This window comes from Aotus nancymaae, unplaced genomic scaffold (assembly GCF_030222135.1).
Source record: "Aotus nancymaae isolate 86718 unplaced genomic scaffold, 86718_ANA_hifiasm-v0.15.2.pri h1tg000089l, whole genome shotgun sequence".
Taxonomy (NCBI): domain Eukaryota; kingdom Metazoa; phylum Chordata; class Mammalia; order Primates; family Aotidae; genus Aotus; species Aotus nancymaae.
The window spans coordinates 6,611,674-6,628,358 of record NW_026988504.1 but is presented as its reverse complement, the minus strand read 5'-3'; the positions used below and the strand labels follow the sequence as shown (position 1 = coordinate 6,628,358).

General features: G+C 58.5%; 1 protein-coding gene across 5 annotated transcripts in view; it reads right to left on the bottom strand.

Moving 5' to 3' along the window:
• The window catches only part of RHBDF2 (rhomboid 5 homolog 2), a 29,652-nt gene extending 14,799 nt beyond the window's left edge, over nucleotides 1–14,853 (bottom strand). For 2 of the 5 annotated variants that reach the window (XM_064369683.1, XM_064369678.1), the window contains exons 1-2: nucleotides 14,796–14,853; nucleotides 1,867–1,979 (exon numbers count right to left, since the gene is read on the bottom strand). The gene's annotated coding sequence lies outside the window, so the exon portion shown is untranslated. Of the gene's footprint in view, nucleotides 1–1,866; nucleotides 1,980–4,036; nucleotides 6,109–14,335; nucleotides 14,491–14,795 lie in introns of those variants that run through there. The other 3 variants (XM_064369680.1, XM_064369681.1, XM_064369682.1) reach the window with 3 other exon arrangements.
• Nucleotides 14,854–16,685: the final 1,832 nt, after the last annotated feature.

The following is a 16,685-nucleotide window of genomic DNA, read 5'->3' as shown; positions in this document are numbered from 1 at the left end:
CTGGGACTACGGGTACATGCCCCCATGCCTGGCTAATTTTTTATACTTTTAGTAGAGACAGGGTTTCACTATGTCAGCCAGGATGGCTTGATCTCCTGACCTGAAGTGATCCACCTGCCTCAGCCTCCCAAAGTGCTGGGATTATAGGCGTGAGCCACCATGCCCGGCCTGGGTACAGGCTTTCTTTAGGGTGTAATGAAAGCAATCTAAAACTAACTGTGGTGATGGTGGCACAACTCTGCGTATATACATATATATATATAATTTTTTTTTTGAGACGGAGTATCACTCTGTAGCCCAGGCTGGAGTGCAGTGTCAAAATCTTGGCTCACTGCAACCTCCGCCTCCCAGATTCAAGTGATTCTTCTGCCTCTGCCTCCCAAGTAGCTGAGACTACAGGTGCGTGCCACTACGCCCGGCTAATTTTTATATTTTTAGTAGAGACGGGGTTTCACCATATTGGCCAGTCTGGTCTCAAACTCCAACTCCTGACCTCGTGATCTGTCCACCTCGGCCTCCCAAAGTGTTGGGAATACAGGCGTGAGCCACCATGCCCAGCCTTTTTCTTTCTTTCTTTTTGAGACAGAGTCTTGTTTTGTCACCCAGGCTGGAGTGCAGTGGTGCGATTCTGGCTCGCTGCAACCTCTACCTCCTGGGTTCAAGTGATTCTCCTGTCTCAGCCTCCTGAGTAGCTGGGATTACAGGCACAAGCCACCACACCCAGCTAATTTTTGTATTTTTAGTAGAGATGGAGTTTCGCCATATTGACCAGGCTGGTCTCAAAGTCCTGACCTGAAGTGATCCACCCGCCTCAGCCTCCCAAAGTGCTGAGATTACAGGTGTGAGCCACCACACCCACCCACTGTGAATACATTAAAACCACTGAAGGTTGGGAGTGATGGTTCACCACTGTAATCTCAGCAATTTGAGACTGAGGTGGGAGGATTGCTTGAGCCCAGGAGTTCAAGTCCAGCCTGGGCAACATAATGAGACCCCATCTGTACAAAACATTTAAAAATTAGCCAGGTGTGGTGGTGTGTCTATAATCCCAGCTACTCAGGAGGCTGAAGCAGGAGGATGGCTTGAGCCTGGGAGGTCGAGGCTGCAGTGAGCCACAATTGTGCCACTGCATTCTAGCCTGGTGACAGAGTGAGACCCTATCTCAAAAAAGTAAACAAATCAATAAAAACACCGATGGTACACTTTAAATGCGTGAATCGCTGGTGTGTGAATTCTCTCAATGAAGCGGGAGCTCCATAATGCTGGGCCTCTGCCTGAGCCAGTCACTCTGTCCCAGACCGTCACCCAGTGGACAGGCCAGCTCTTCTCAGCCTCCTGGTTGCAGTTTGAGTGCCCCTTACCAGAGGAGCCCTCCTGCCGCACCTTAAGCAGTGCCGGCCCCGCCTCCCTCCCTGCCCCTTTTTTATTTTTTGAGACGGAATCTCACTCTCATCGCCCAGGCTGGAGGGCAGTGGCATGATCTTGGCTCACTGCAACCTCCACCTCCCAGGTACAAGCGATTCTCCTGCCTCAGCCTCCCAAGTAGCTGGGACTACAGGCACCCACACTGCACCCCGCTAAATTTTTTTGTATTTTTAGTAGAGATGGGGTTTCGCCATGTTGGCCAGGCCAGTCTCAAACTCCTGACCTCAGGTGATCCACCCAGCTTGACCTCTCAAAGTGCTAGGATTACAGGCATGAGCCACCGCACCCAGCCCTTCCCTGCCCTTATCCCTCCCTGTTGCTCCCTTCGTTCACTACCCACCACTGTTCAGACACAGAATGCGGGCCCCTCGGGCAGCATCAGCACGTGGTGCACCCGGGCACAGCAGCCAGTGCCCTGGGTCCAGCCGCCCAGCTTCCTACCTTCAAGTCTGGGTTTGCCTGCGGCTTCTTCCTGGGTCTTGCTGTGAAAGGCTTTAGAGTATGTTCTTGTCCTCTCCTTGTTCTGTACAGATACTCCGCGGTGAAGCCTCAGTCTGCAGAAGGGTGGATAGATAGACAGATGGCTGGAAGGATGGAGAGACCGCTCCAGGCCATGCGGCGCACAGTTAGGGACTTAATCCTGCCCGGCCTCAGGAGGGCGTCCGGCACCTCAGGGTTCCCCTCAAAGGAGGGCCTGGGCAGGTCTTCTTAAAAACAAACAGGAATGCCCCTGGGTTTCGTGCTTTAAAATGGTTGATTTTATGTTGTGTGGCTTTTACTTCAATAAATTATCAATCAAAACAACAAAACACTTTCAGATTGTTTGAACTTTGCCTAAGTATCAGAAGGCATCTAGCAATTCCTGGACTTTTGAAGTTAAATATATGAGGTTTTTTGTTTTTTTCCCGAGATGGAGTCTTGCTCTGTCACCCAGGCTTGAGTGTAGTGGCACGATCTCAGCTCACTGCATCCTCCACCTCCTGGGTTCATGAAATTCTCCTGCCTCAGCCTCCTGAATAGCTGGGATTACAGGCACACACCACCTCCTGGGTTCAAGCAATTCTCCTGCCTCAGCCTCCTAAATAGCTGGGATTACAGGCACACACCACCTCCTGGGTTCAAGCAATTCTCCTGCCTCAGCCTCCTAAATAGCTGGGATTACAGGCACACACCATCTCCTGGGTTCAAGCAATTCTCCTGCCTCAGCCTCCTGAGTAGCTGGGATTACAGGCACGCACCACCACACGCCTGGCTACTTTTTGTATTCTTAGTAGAGACAAAGTTTCACCATGTTGGCCAGGCAGGTCTCAAACTCTTGACCTCATGATCTGCCCACCTTGGCTTCCCAAAGTGCTGGGATTACAGGCATGAGCCACCGCATCTGGCCCCAAAATATGTGGTTTTGTTTTAAAGCACGAAACCCAAGGGCATTCCTGTTTGTTTTTAAGCAGACCTGCCCAGGCCCTCCTTTGAGGGGAGCCCTGAGGTGCCGGAGGCCCTCCCGAGGCCGGGCAGGATTAAGTCCCTAACCGTGCCGGGCCTCGTTTGGCCCTTTACATGCATTACCCTTTGAAACACCTTCCAGGGAGACATTACCGTCTCTTCCATTCTACAGATGGTGAATGGAGGCTCAGAGGGGCTCAGTAACTTGCCCAAGCTCACACAGCCAGGAAGCGGTGGAGCTAGGACTCTCGATGTCCAGCTCCAGGGCCTGGGGGCTCCTAGGGGATGGGCTCCCTCCTGCCCTAAGACTGGGGCTAGAAGACCCCCTCTCAGGGAGCCAGAGAGGGAGCTTGGTCCAGCATTCCAGCGCTTTCCAAACCATGCTCCTCAGAGGCCTGGGGCTCCCCAGAGGTGCCTAAGGGGCTGCTATGGGGCAAACCAGAGGCTGGGAAGCAGCCCAGGCTTCCCAGTGATTCCATCGAGCAATACCCCTTTACCCCCTGCATATTTGGGACTTTTGGGGAGCAGAATGCTGGGTGCAGAGGAGAAATCTTGAGGCGGAGCTAGGATGTCTCCTGCTTCTTTAAGGCTAGACCAGCAGTACCGGCTTCACCTCCTTCCACCCAAAGTGCTGGGGAGTCCTGACCCCACCCCCTAAGGCAGACTGCCCAGCGGAGTGCGCCGAGGCCCTCAGAGATCAACCCACTGGGCTGGGTTGGTGCCGAGGAGTCCTGGCAGCCGCCGAGGGACCCCACTTGGTTGAAGCTCTGGCCAGGTCCCCTCGTCCTGAGCCTGCTCCGGGAACAGCTCCAAGACCACAGTTTCCCCGGGGCCTCTGCAGGGAACGTTCATAGCTTGGCCTCCTTTGGGACCAGGGTACAGCAAGAGGGCATTGGGAGGTCACTGCCCTGGGGAACTGGCACTGGAGGGTGGGAGGCAGGCAGCGGAAGGAGCCGGGTACAAGGGTGGGGCCTCCAGACTCCAGCTCAGTTAAGGTCGCCAAGCAGGTAGGATCTTTCTGGAAGCCAGAGCTGATCACACCTCCCTGGAGGTCCCTTCAGGTCTGCCCTCCCTGCCACACCCTCACCAGACAAGTCACATCCCTGTGCCGCCCCTGCCACACCTTCACCAGACAAGCCACATCCCTGTGCCGCCCCCAAGCTCTCACCTCCTCATTCGAAGCCCTGCACCTGGCCCACCAGGCTCCACCTTGCCCGCCTGGCCAAGCCCTACTAGAAAAGAAAATGTCACCCCCAGAGAGTCAACCACTTTACTGCCCGCTCTCTCCAGCATCTTGCAGATTTACCTACCCAACCCCGGGCAGCCCAGGGTCCTGCACCCAGTGGCCCTCATTAATGGCTAACTGAATGGGAAGCCAGTGACAGGGTGGGGCTGGGGGGCTAGGCACGGTCAGTCCGTCCATATCAGCCCTGGACAGAAGCGGTTTCCCCCATCCTGCAGCTGGTCCAGGAAGCAGCCCCCCTTGGAGGGCTTCACTGAGAGCTCCCACCCTGCTGGCTCTGCGTCCACAGCATGGCCAGGCTGGAGGACGCTGGATGCTGTCCCAGGACGAGTCTCCAGTGGGCCTTCCCGCTAGACTCCCCGCCTCGCTCCCTAGCTCACCATACACACTGCTTTTGGTTATGGGGTTCTGCCCAGCCAGCCCCCCGTCCCAAGGCCGGACCATCCCAGCTGAGACCCCTGCCCAGTAGCCACTGCACTGCTGGTATCTATGCCAACCTCCTGATGAGAATGAGAGGGGCTCCCAAGACCCAAAACTGAGGGAGAGAAGAGCCTGGCCAGCCCCAGGGCAATCGGTGGGGAGGGGAGTCCCAAAGAGAGGTGGCCTGACACCAGACATCAGGGGCAGCGCAGGGGTGGGCAGCCATGCCGTCGGGGCAGGAGCCTGACACAGGAACTCCACCTGAACCTCAGAGCACAAGAGGCCTGGGCAGCGGCCTGCGAGCAGCTCCACCCCCGGCCTCAGTTCCCTTCTCTGAGGGAATGGGACAAGGTCACGGCCCAGCTTTGACACCGACAAAGCCCAAACACGGAATATAAAAGCATTACTTTGGCCATGCACAGTGGCTTACGCCTGTGATCCCAGCACTTTGGGAGGCCGAGGTGGGCGGATCACGGGGTCAAGAGATTGAGACAACCCTGGCCAACATAGTGAAACCCCGTCTCTACTGAAAATACAAAAATTAGCTCGGTGTGGTGGCGCACACCTGTAGTCCCAGCTACTTGGGAGGCTGAGGCAGGAGAAGCAATTGAACCCAGGAGGCGGAGGTTGCAGTGAGCCAAGATTGTGCCACTGCACTCCAGCCTGGTGACAGAGCAAGACTCCGTCTCAAAAAAAAGAAAGAAAGCATTACTTTGCACCAGCCCCTTTCCACCATTGAGACCAACTGCCTGCAACTTGTGCAGACATTGGGGTGGGGGTGCAAAAGCCCAGCCCCCTTCCTTGGGGCTCAGCAGGGAAAGAAGTGGGGACTATCAGACCCTCTCTGGCCTTCAGCATGGCTCAGGTCCAGATAGCAGGGACCAGGCAGAAAAAAAGAGCTGGAGAGCTGGAATTGCCCCACCCAGCACTTATCTCCTGCCCCAGAAATGCTTGCTCACTGCAGGGGAAATGGTGACATCCTGGGACCAGGCTTCCTCCTGGCCCGCAGTCACATCCGCCACTCTCTAAGACCCCCAGGCCTGCTTCCGCACGCAGCCCACAGGCGGAACCCTGCCACCTGCCCAGCCGGATCCCAGCCTCCTGCCCCAGCCCAGCTGGGAGATGCCAAGTGGACCTTGGGAGAGGGACTGGGGCTTAGGGTGGGACAAACTCTACTTCTTCCTTTAGGGTGGGGCAGGGAGATCCGGAGAAAAAGTGAAGTGCAGAGTTCAGATCACCGCCAGGTCCCATGGGTTGGGGCCTCTGTACCCTGCCCTGCGCAGGCTCAGGGCCTCCCCAACTGCAGATAGCTTTGGAGATAGCATAACTCGGCCAGCAGCAGCTGAGCTCAGGCACATCTGACAGAAACGCAGGCTCAGACACCATTTACCCCTGCTGCCCAGAGAAGCCGGTTTCCCCACAAAGGGTGGGGCTGGGCACTCCCAACCAAACCTGTCCCGCACAGCTGGGTAAGCAAGGCCACTGCCAGGGAGGTCCCCAACAGAGATCTACCAGCCAGCCCAGGCAGGGTACAAGGGCCCCCCCAGTTCGGACTGCACCAGCCACACTCCTCCATGCAGGGCCAGCCTACTGCCCCTCCCAACTCCCCCAGGTGTGGTTCCTTCTCTCCCCCCACCTGGTGCCACCAATCCCCCCACAACCCCCCCACACAAGTGGGTTTCTAGAGGCTGCAGGTCTTGCTAATGTAGGGTGCAGTCCCCACAAGCCCTGGGCTCTATGTGCTCTATGGGCCAGGGCAGGGAGAGTGTGCAGGTGCAGATCGGAGGAAAACACAGGGCTTGATGCAAGGGCCAAGCCTGGGACAGAGTGAGGGACAGGCCCTTGGATAAGGAATAAGCAGCCCCCTCCCCTCCAGACTGGAAGGAGGGAGACCATTATTAACCACTGGATATGACCAGGAAGTTTAGGGGACCTCCTGAAGGGAGGGGCTCAAGCCACCTGAAGAGAGGAAGTAAGGAAACCAGCCCCTGGGCCAGAAGCCACCTCCAGCCTGGCTCCAGAGCCTCGGTGGGTGAGGCAGTCACCGGGTGTCCCTGGGAGTGGGCAGTCAGGACAGAAGTGGGGCGGGGGGAGGCCTGGGGCCACGTCTTCCTGGCTGAATCACAGGATGCGAGGCAGAAACTGAAACTTGTTTTCCCTGCCTGTGGCCCTGCTGGAAACCAGGGCATTTTTAGAAAGCTGCAAAGAGGAAGCTGGAACTCACCCACTGTGCAACCCCCAGAAAAAACCCTGCTTCTGCTGACCCCAGGGGAGTTCTCCAGCCGCAGAGCCCGGAGGGATGGGTCACGGCACAGCCGTCCTCACCTCTCCCCACGCGTCCCCAGGCTGGGCCTCATGCAGCCAGCGATGCTCCCCTGCACACTTCCTTGCTCTGGCGAGAGGTAGAAAGGACAAGGACAAAGGGCAGGAAAGTGGCAAGAAGACTGGCTGGGGCCTGGGGGCAGGATTTGGGGAGAGTCATAAGAGGCAAAATAGGAGGGCAGGGGTGGGAGGGGCAGGAGCCGGTGGCAGTGTGAGCTCCATCAGCAGAGTTAGCGGAGGGGAGGGGGGCTGGGCACTCCGAGGGTGGGACACCCAGCTGTCAGTCTCCAAAAGCCAAACAGGAGCCTCTCTCCCTCCCTCTCAGCACCACCTCCCCAGAGGCCGGAGCTGGTGGCAAGTGGGCGCAGACACGATCTCAACCCACTCCGCTGGCACACGCTTCAGCCCGCAGCCACTGACGGAGAGAAACAAAACGGCCTATGGTTCCCACACCTCTCAGACATCCCACGGACCGGACCGTGGGCCCTTGCCCAGGGAGGCATTTCTTTCTCCTCCTCGCCCCTCCAGGGCTGGACCCAAACTCAGTTCAGAAGCTCAAGACCCCAGGGCAGGCTCAGGAGCTTGACCATCCCGACTTCTTTGGGCTTTTCCCCAAAGCCCCAAACCTCCTCTCACCCGAGGTCCTGTGCCTCCTCTCATCAGACCCCAGGCTCTGGGCTCCCCTTAACCCAGTTAGAGTGGCTGGGGCGTAGTAAGCCAACCACAGACACGGGAAGCGGGCGCTGGGCTCCAGGGAGCCACCAAGATCAGCATGTGAGGGTGTGAACCTGCGTGTGTGTGTGTTGCGGGGGTGGGGGACGTGTCATGTTCTTAGGGTGGTGCAGCCCCTGACGCCCCCTCTGCACCAACCATCTGGGCTTTCTCAGGACCAGCTGCCAGCAGGGATGGCAGATACACAAACGCCCCCTCCTCTGCTAGGGTTTCCAGTCCAGGAAGTAGGCTGGGCTGGGGGTGCCCAAGCCCTACACCCCCGAAGCCCAAGGTGCAGCAGCTGCTGGCAAGACACAGGGGCGGGCACCAGAGGAAGTGGCAGTGCAGCCAGGGCTTGAGCTGGACGAAGTGCTCGGCCTTACCCACCAGTGTCCTCCCCTGGAAATTTCTGGATTTCAAAAGCTGCTGGTGGAGGCTGGGCGTGGTGGCTCACGCCTGTAATCCCAGCACTTTGGGAGGCTAAGGTGGGTGGATCACCTGAAGCCAGGAGTTCGAGACCAGCCTGGTCAATGTGGTGAAACCCCATCTCCACTAAAAATACAAAAATCAGCCGGGCTTGCCGGGCACAGTGGCTCACGCCTGTAATCCCAGCACTTTGGGAGGCCGAGGGGGGCGGATCACGAGGTCAAGAGATCGAGACCATCCTGGCCAACACAGTGAAACCCTGTCTCTACCAAAAATACAAAAAAATTAGCTGGGCGTGGTGGTACATGCCTGTGGTCCCAGCTACTTGGGAGACTGAGGAGAAAGAATCGCTTGAATCCAGGAGGCAGGGGTTGCAGTGAGGCGAGATTGTGCCACTGCACTCCAGCCTGGTGACAGAGCAAGACTCTGTCTCAAAATAAATAAATAAATAAATAAAATTAGCTGGGCTTGGTGGGGGACACCTGTAATCCCATCGGGAGGCTGAGGTGGAAGTTGTCATGAGCTGGGATCGCACAACTGTACTCCAGCCTGGGTGACAGAGTGAGACTCCATCTCAAAAAAATACAACAAAACAAAGCTGCTGGTGGAGGCAGGCAAGTGGCAGCAGCTGGGCAGGGATGCAGGTGCCTTCCACACCCCAGGGAAGACGAAGCAGCTCCGCAGCCTGGGGCTGGACTGAAGGGTTTGGGGCAATGAAGGGAAGGGGCATGCGCGGCAGTCGGACCCCAGTTCTCCTGCTCCCTCAGCATCGATGTGAAGGGGAGGAGTCAGAAGTGGCCCCTGGGGCCCAAAAGGCCCTGTCCACTTGGGGTCAGACACCAGGACACTGGATGGTTCCCGGGGTGGGGCGTTCACACGTGGTGCCACAGCAACACAGGCTTGGTGGGAAATGCCCTTTGCTGCAAACATTCCTGAAAGTCCGCCTCTGTGTGTCCCGGCAGCCAGGTTTTCATGGGCCCTTGGAAGTGGTGGCAGTCCAGCTCATGCCCAGTGGTTGGGGCAGGACGGGATGCAGCCTGGGGTCTGAGTGAGAGGCCCGTCTCACTCCTGTTGGAGGCTCCTTGACACTAAGGTGTGGCCAGGCCATTTCCATTCATGATCGCCGCATGTACACAGACAGGGCTCTGTCCCGCACTTAACAAAGTCAGAGCCCACCTGATCTCCACCTGCCTCCAGACAGGTAAAATCCTGCCTGATGGCAGAAGACAGGGTCAAAGGCTCATCCCTAACTCCTGTGTGATCTTGGGCAAGCCACTTAACATCTCTGAGCCTGAGTTTGTGTATGCATAATATGCTAGTACCCTCCTAGGGGCTAAGATCTAGGTGACTTTGTCCCTTTGAACAAGGGATCACCCCAGGAGCAGCTCAGCTGAGGTACAAGGTCTCACCTATTATACAGAGAGGTAAGCACCTTGCCCAGTGTCACCCAGCCAGAAATAGGTCTGGGCTGGCTGGGCATGAGCATGCAGACCCCAGGGAGCTGACAGCGGTCCTGGGTGCTCACCTCCACACACTCAGGAAGCTTCTGGAGGCCCAGTTCTGCCCCTGGCTGCATGGAGCCCCTCAGCAGGGAGGGAAAATGCCAGGTAGACACTTCTGAGCTTGTAAACAGTCATTAAGACACTAATAAACCTGATTTCCCAGAACCTTGCCCCGTGGCTCCCTGCTTCCCGGGGAAGAGGCTGGTCCTAGCCCCATTGGCTGCCAGGGCTTCAGGACACTTGGCCACCAGCCCGCCAGGTTGCCTGTCCCAAGCAGGCCTGCAAAGCCACCTACTCATGCCCTGTACCTTGCTTTGGGGCAGCGTGGGGCTCTCTTGCTGAAGAATGAGGAGGGATAAGGGACCAGAGACGGGATGGGACTCAAACCCACAGTGGCCACCTACCTGCTGTGAGACTTTGGGCAAGTGGGTGCTGTGGAGCCTGCCTCCTCTGCTGAGATGGGGTGATGCCCCACCATGGAGGGAGCCAGGGAAGACCACAGCAGATATGGATGTGCAGTGCCTGACACACACCCGGCGCTCAGGTAGAAGCGTCTTTTATTCCTGGCTGAGCTCTGCCACCATCACTCAGTCTCTGAGCCATGAGCCTCACAGGAGACAGATCTCTATTCGACAAGTGGGGAAACTGAGGCTCAGAGAGATGAAGTCACCTGTCCAAGGTCCCACAGTTAAGGAGTGGTGGGGCTACAACCCCAGCCAAGGTCCCGTGGTCTTAACCCCCACACTGTAGCCTCCTGCCAGCCTGGCACTGGTGAGAGGCAGGGGCAAAAGAATGGTGAGGACTCTGAGTGGCTTCGATGCTGCAGTGAGTCCCACGTGCGAAGTCCTTTGATTCATGAAGAAGGGACAACACCAAATCCCCTGGGCAGCACTGCCCGGCTTGGCAAAGGACTTCCACAAACATGATCTCATTTAGTTGAGGCTGAGGGCGAGAGGTGGCTGTCATCCTCCTCACAGGCTGGCAAGGTCATAAGGGGCTTAGGCCCAGGTTCAAACTCCTGTTCCCACTCCAAACCCCACGGCAGATCCCAACCCTCCTCTTCCAGATCTGCTTATGGCTACATGGAGCAGACAACCTGGGGAGACCCACTGGGAGAGGGAAAAGGGTTTCTTGCCAGAGACCAGGGGCAGAAAGCCATCCCCGCAGCACCTGCTGGCACAGGGCTGGGGCCACACGGGGAGGCAGAGGAGAAAACCAAGACTCGGGCAGTGTGCCCGGCTCCCCGCCTCAGGAACCTCCGCCAGGAAGGTACGGCTGAGGGGCACCAACTCCGTGACCTGTCCTCCACTCCAGCGTCAGTGACACACATACTGGCAGGCCAGGAAACCCCCAGCAGAGGTCAGCAGTTCATGTCCAGATGGAAAGCCACCCTCATTTCCCTTGGCCACCAAGGCACTGAGGTCCCCTACCCCAGACACAGCCACTCCTGCAGAATAACAGTAACAGCAGCAGTGCTACTGCTCCTATGTGTGTTCCTGTCTAGCCCTCGACAGCCCGCGAGGCTGGGCCTCAGCCATCTCCCAAGTCTGTGCCACGGACCAGCAGCCACGCCCCTACCTGAAGCCACCCTAATACCATTACCATGATGGCTCCCCTCACTGCTCCTGCCACGGCCGGGCACTGCACTGAAGGTGCACACAAATCGCCACAGGAGTCCTCACCTCACACAACCCTCTGGGTAGACTGCTGTTAGTGACCCCACTGTGCAGCTAGGGAAACTGAGGCACGGGCTGTTTAAGTGACCCCATCCTACTGAGCACACACACAGACAACTGTGCCTCAGTTGTGTCACACACATAGACAATGGAGCTACATGGCTACGTGGAGCTGACAACCTGGGGAGACCCACTGGGAGAGGGAAAAGGGTTTCTTGCCAGAGACCAGGGGCAGAAAGCCAACCCCGCAGCACCTGCTGGCACAGGGTTGTGCCCCTGGACCCTGGCCCAGCTCCCGAAGTTTGGAATCCCTCTGCATCCTTTCTGCTGGTCACAAGGTGACGCTCATGGTCCACACAGTGTCTCTGATTGGCCCACCTCCTGCACTGCCCACTTGGCTGAAACCACTTTCCTGGAGGAGCTAGGCACTGGGGCTGGAACTGCCTTCCAGCGGCGTTTGGACCACAAACAACTCCCAGCTCGGTGCCCAGATCTATTTACTCAAGTAGGGACCGTGGACACACTGGTGCTTTGTACATCCCTAAAGATGAGTTTTCCTTTACACCCATCCAGGTCTCCTAGGGAGGGAAAACGACTTTCCAGGCAGGCTTGGTTTCCCTGTGAAGCCACCCGTGCCCTGAGCACTGTCCCTCCTCAGCCGCCACAACGCCGAGGTCAGCCTGCACTTGGGTAGGGCAGGAGTCCCCACCACTCCTCCCCCAGACTGGCTCAGCTGGATAGGAAACTGACAGCCAGCGCAGCCGGTCAGATGTGTGAGCTCACTCTGGAAACCCCCTGGGGCAGCAGGGACAGCACAAGGCCTGCTCCAAAGTGCGAGGCACAGGGATCTGAGGGGTGTGTGGAGGGGGAGAGGCAGCCAGGAAGGTACACATCTCCCCCGTGCTATGCCAGTGGCAGGCAGGGACCAGGCCCAAAGGGTAACACCAGGCGGCTCAGCCAGGCTACTCGGACACTCGCAGGCAGGCGTGCACAGCTCCTGGACTTCTGCTGTCATCTGTCACCTTGTCTGGGACAGTTTACACAGCAAGGAGGACAGAAACCCTGGTGGAGAGGCCACTACAGTATCCAGAGCTGAGGTCACAGGAAAAACAGCACTAGTGACGCCAGAGCATGACTCGGGCCCCAAGTGCGTCACCCAGAGCATTTGTGTGATTTATTCCTCTCCTTCCAGGAACAAAAGGCCCCCTCCTGGGGTGGAGAGGGAGTGAGTGTGTGTCTGTGTGTGTGTGTTTACACCAGGTACAGACAGGTAGGAGTCACTGGGGGTTTGTCTGTGGGGCTCTTGGGCTGGGCCTGAGGGTGGGCAGCCGGGTTCACACTTGAACTCCACTGCTGACTTCCTGAACAACTTTGTGCAAGTCTGGGTGCTCAGCCCTGTGCTTTGAGAGGCTCACAGCAGTGGGGACCACTGTTACTGTTTTTTTGTGCAAATGAAAAGGTGGGAGTTTCACTTTGGGCTTTTACAGTCGAGAGACCAAGAAAGAAAACAAAACACAACCCAGCAACACCAACGAAAAGAACCCAAACTCGAAACCTCCACCAGGGTTCCCAGGCAAAGAGGCCGGGTCCAGAAGTGAACAGGATGGGGGTAATGGCTACTGCAAGGAAACAGGGAGGGAGGGCAGAGAGGTGGCCTGGCTCCTGGGCACACATGTGGCTGCTTCATCTGATCCTCTCCCACCATGCCAGCCTCCCCTCCTCGTTGCCAGAAAACTGGAAGTGACTTCCTCCAGCCCAATGCAAACAATTCTGAGTCATCCCTACCAGAGGCCACCTGGATTGGGCTTTGATGCCTCCCATCTCTTACCTCTGCTCGGCTAATGCCACGGGCAGGGGTGCCCCCACCCCACCAGCAACTGGGCCCACTTCAGGGCTCGTTGGCTAACCCAGGATGCCCTCTTTATTGCAGGAGAAAGGAGCCAGGGGAGCCCCCAGGAATTCGGAGCTCTGATGCTCCTTGGATGTCACTTTCAAAAGGTGTAAATAATCAGAGGAGTTAGGTGTGGGTTCAGCAGGGAAAATTCCTGCAGGTCACGTGGTATCAGGCACCCATGCCAGCCTCGGCAATCCAGCTTTAGAAAAATCTATGGGAACAGAGTTCACCCTCTGCCTGCCCTCCCAGCCCAGGGATATTTGAGCTCAAGGACTGCCTAGGCCCAGCCTACCTGGGAGACTGCCCTGGGGTTAAGCACTCCAGACCCGGGCTGCGAGGGGGCCCCTGCTCCCAGCCCTCCTCCGACCCACAGCATCCAGACCAGCTTCCTGCAGGGCCAGTGGAGATGGGGAAGGCGGTGGCTCATGGCACCAAAGGACTCTTTCGAGGTGAATAACTGCCCTCATGCCGCCTTCTCATCTCATTTAGGTTTCTTCCAAGTTCCTCCCCTAACCACTGAGGGAGAACCATTGAGAAGGCATCTGACCGAGCAGGTGCTGTGCAGGGGTTCTCCGCCTCAGCACAGCACAGCGCCCTGGGCTGGATAATTCCCCGTGGTGGGGGCTGCCCTGTGCACTGAAGGATGTCTGGTGGCATCCCTGCCTCCACCCACTACCTGCCAGTAACAACACTCACTTCCCCTCCCAAATGTGTGACACCCAAAATGAGTCCAGCATTGCCACATATCCCATGGCAGGCAAAGTCGCCCCCGGTTGAGAACCACGGTTCTAACACGCCCCCTTTTCCACGCCCTGCCCTACAAACAATGACGGTCGAATAAGACAGAGGCTGGTCTCCTTATTTTACCAGCAAATGGCACACACTGGGGGCCTGATGCCAGCCGCCCAGGCAACAGCAGCCTCTCCCAACGTAGGGTCAGCTCCCCCAGCCTCCTGCTCCTCAGACACACCCGCTGCCACCCTCTCAGCAGCCCTAACCCAGAGCTCCCTCGTTAGTCTTTCATGGAGTGGGGCAGGGGCTGAAACCGGGGCTCCCTCTGCGCCCTGGGGTGGAAGTGGGGCGGGGTCTGTACCCTAGGGGACTCATCCGTCTCTAACCCAGTGCTCTGCGGGAACATCCGAGGGGCCAAATAGGTAAAAGGCAAGGCCAGGGCCAACCTTCCCCAGCCCCCCATCCAGAAGTCAGGGCTCCTGGGTGAGTCCGGATCCCCCATCCCCACCCCCGCACCTGTTTCCATCTTGACTAGGCTCACCCTACAAACTTCGGCCCGGAGCCGCCGGGTGCTCACCCGGGGGAAAGCGGAGGGGAGAGGAGACTCTGAACTGCAGGCGCTTCTGGGGCGCAGGCGGGACTACCCGGTCCTGCCTTGCGCAGTCCCCCCCTTCCTCCGCAGGTTCAAACTTCTGCCCAGTCGTGTTGCCCCCACATCTGGCGCCCCGTTGCCCAGGGACCCCTTAGGCGTCCTTTCCGAGCCGAGCCCAGGGGCCGGCAGACCGGGTCCAGCGGCCCCGCCGGCGCCGTCCCAGACAGCCTGGGCCTCCGGCCGAGCCCACGTGGGACCCGGGCGCTCCGCAGGGCGGGCACCGGGCACTGGGCACCCTCCCTGGCCGCGCACCGCCGCTCCAGGGCAGGCGGGGGCCCGGCCTCGGGACCTGTCCGGCGCCTGCGGCTGGGTGGCCGTGCGCCCTGCCCGCTCGTCGCCCCGCGCTCACCTCCCTGCGGCCCCGAGTCCTCGGGACGCGGCTCCGAGCGGCGCCTGCGAGCGGCCGGGCGGCGGCTCCTGGGGGCGGGGCGGCGGCGCTCCGCCTCTTCCCTACCTGCGCACGGCCGGCGGGGCGGGGCCTGGACGCGGCCTCGGGCTCCGCCTGCTTCCTGCGTTCCCGCCCCCGCCGGCCACCCGGCCGGGTCATCGCCTGGGCAGATCCCTGTTTTCGCCGGAGCTGGCCTCTTCAGGGCGCCATCCGGGAATTTCCCTCTTGGCGTCTTCCCTCCACCCCGGACCAAGCACGTCATCTAGGTCTGGATTGCCGTCTCCAATCCAGATGCATCTCTCCTCCCCAGCTCTGGGGCCTCAAGGAGGGCACGGGCTGGAAGTGGGGGCAGTGGGCCACAGCTGGGGGTTGCTCCTAATAACAAGTGTAACAGCGCCCAATCTCCCATCCCCTTCCTCCGGCGCCTTCATCCTCAGGCCAGGTGGGCCTGTTCCCTCGACCCTTTTAGTCTCTAGTCGCACTCTACCCGGAAAGCTGGGCCTGGACCCCGAGGTCTCGCCGCTAGCTCTGCTGTGCCCTTGGGCTGGGAACAGGCACCCCGTGGAGGTCCTATCTGCATTTGCCTTGTAGCTAAGGCCAACATGGCCAACATTCGTGACTCCTTCCCCCACCCTCACCACCCCCCCCCCCCGCATTGACAGGACCCACCCAGCTCTGGCCCTTCCAGCTGCCATGCGGGCCAGAGCCAGACTGGAGATTGGGGACGCTGGGACACCTGGCCCCTCTGCTTGGGTCTATCTGCCCGGGTTGGATCCTTCTCTCTTCCCTGGACTCCAAGGGCCTGACTCGGCCTCCCTCTTGGGACTTGACAAACAAAACCTTGGCCAGAGCAGCTAGGACCTAACTCCAAGGTCTGGATGCCCCGTCCTCAGCCCCAGCGCTTATCATCTCGCCGGTCCTGCCTCAGGAGGCCTGGCCAGACCAGGAGGAGCAGAGTGAAGAGACTCAGGCTTGGAGGGGTGGGGGTGGGGGTGTCAGGGCAGAGCCAAAATCTCTGGCCCTTAGAGAGCTCCTGAGCCACCCTGCCCCCCAGCCCAGCACTCTGGTGTTTATTGCTGACCTGGGTGGCAGTGGGGAGTGCCTGGCTGCTGGGGATTATCCTGAGAGATGCATCTCTCCTCCCCAGCTCTGGGGCGACCAGGAGGGCACAGGCTGGAAGGAGGGGGCCTGGGCCACAGCTGGGGTGTGCTCCTAATCACAAATGTAAGGGATCACATTTATTGTGCAACCAGCATATTCCTGGGTTATGTGCAAAGACGAACAAAACCAGGGTCTACCCACAAAGTGCCAGCACTCTACAGGGGAGATGATGTGGGGACTCAGTACTGTCACAGGAAGGGTGACAGCAGCTGGCCTTTCCAAAGTGCTTTCGTCTATTTAACCCGTGGTACAGTTCTATGAAGTGGGTACCATTATGATCATCCCCATTTTAGCGATGAGAAAACGGAGGCAGAGAGCGATGTGAGGGCAGCGGCTGGGGTTTAAACTCACTCACGAGCTGACCTTAGAGTCTAACAAACGCGGCTACAAACGCCCCAGCTGGGTCCTCTCTCCTGGAGCTCTACTGGAAGCTCTATTGGAGTCCCCAGGAGGGGAGGGATTCATGGTGGTGTTTAAGCCGGTGTCAGGAATTTGTCCCATGCAAGCATGGCGTGCTGCTGGCCACATAGGTGCAGGGATGCTGAGCTCAGCCTTGGCTGCAGCAACGCACACCTGCCAGGCCAGAGAGGGAAGAGCGTTAACTGGGCAGGGGCTATAATTTGTGTTAATGTCACGCAGCTGTAAAAGCAACTAGGCAGCTATCCACGCACGGATGAGGAATTATCTCCA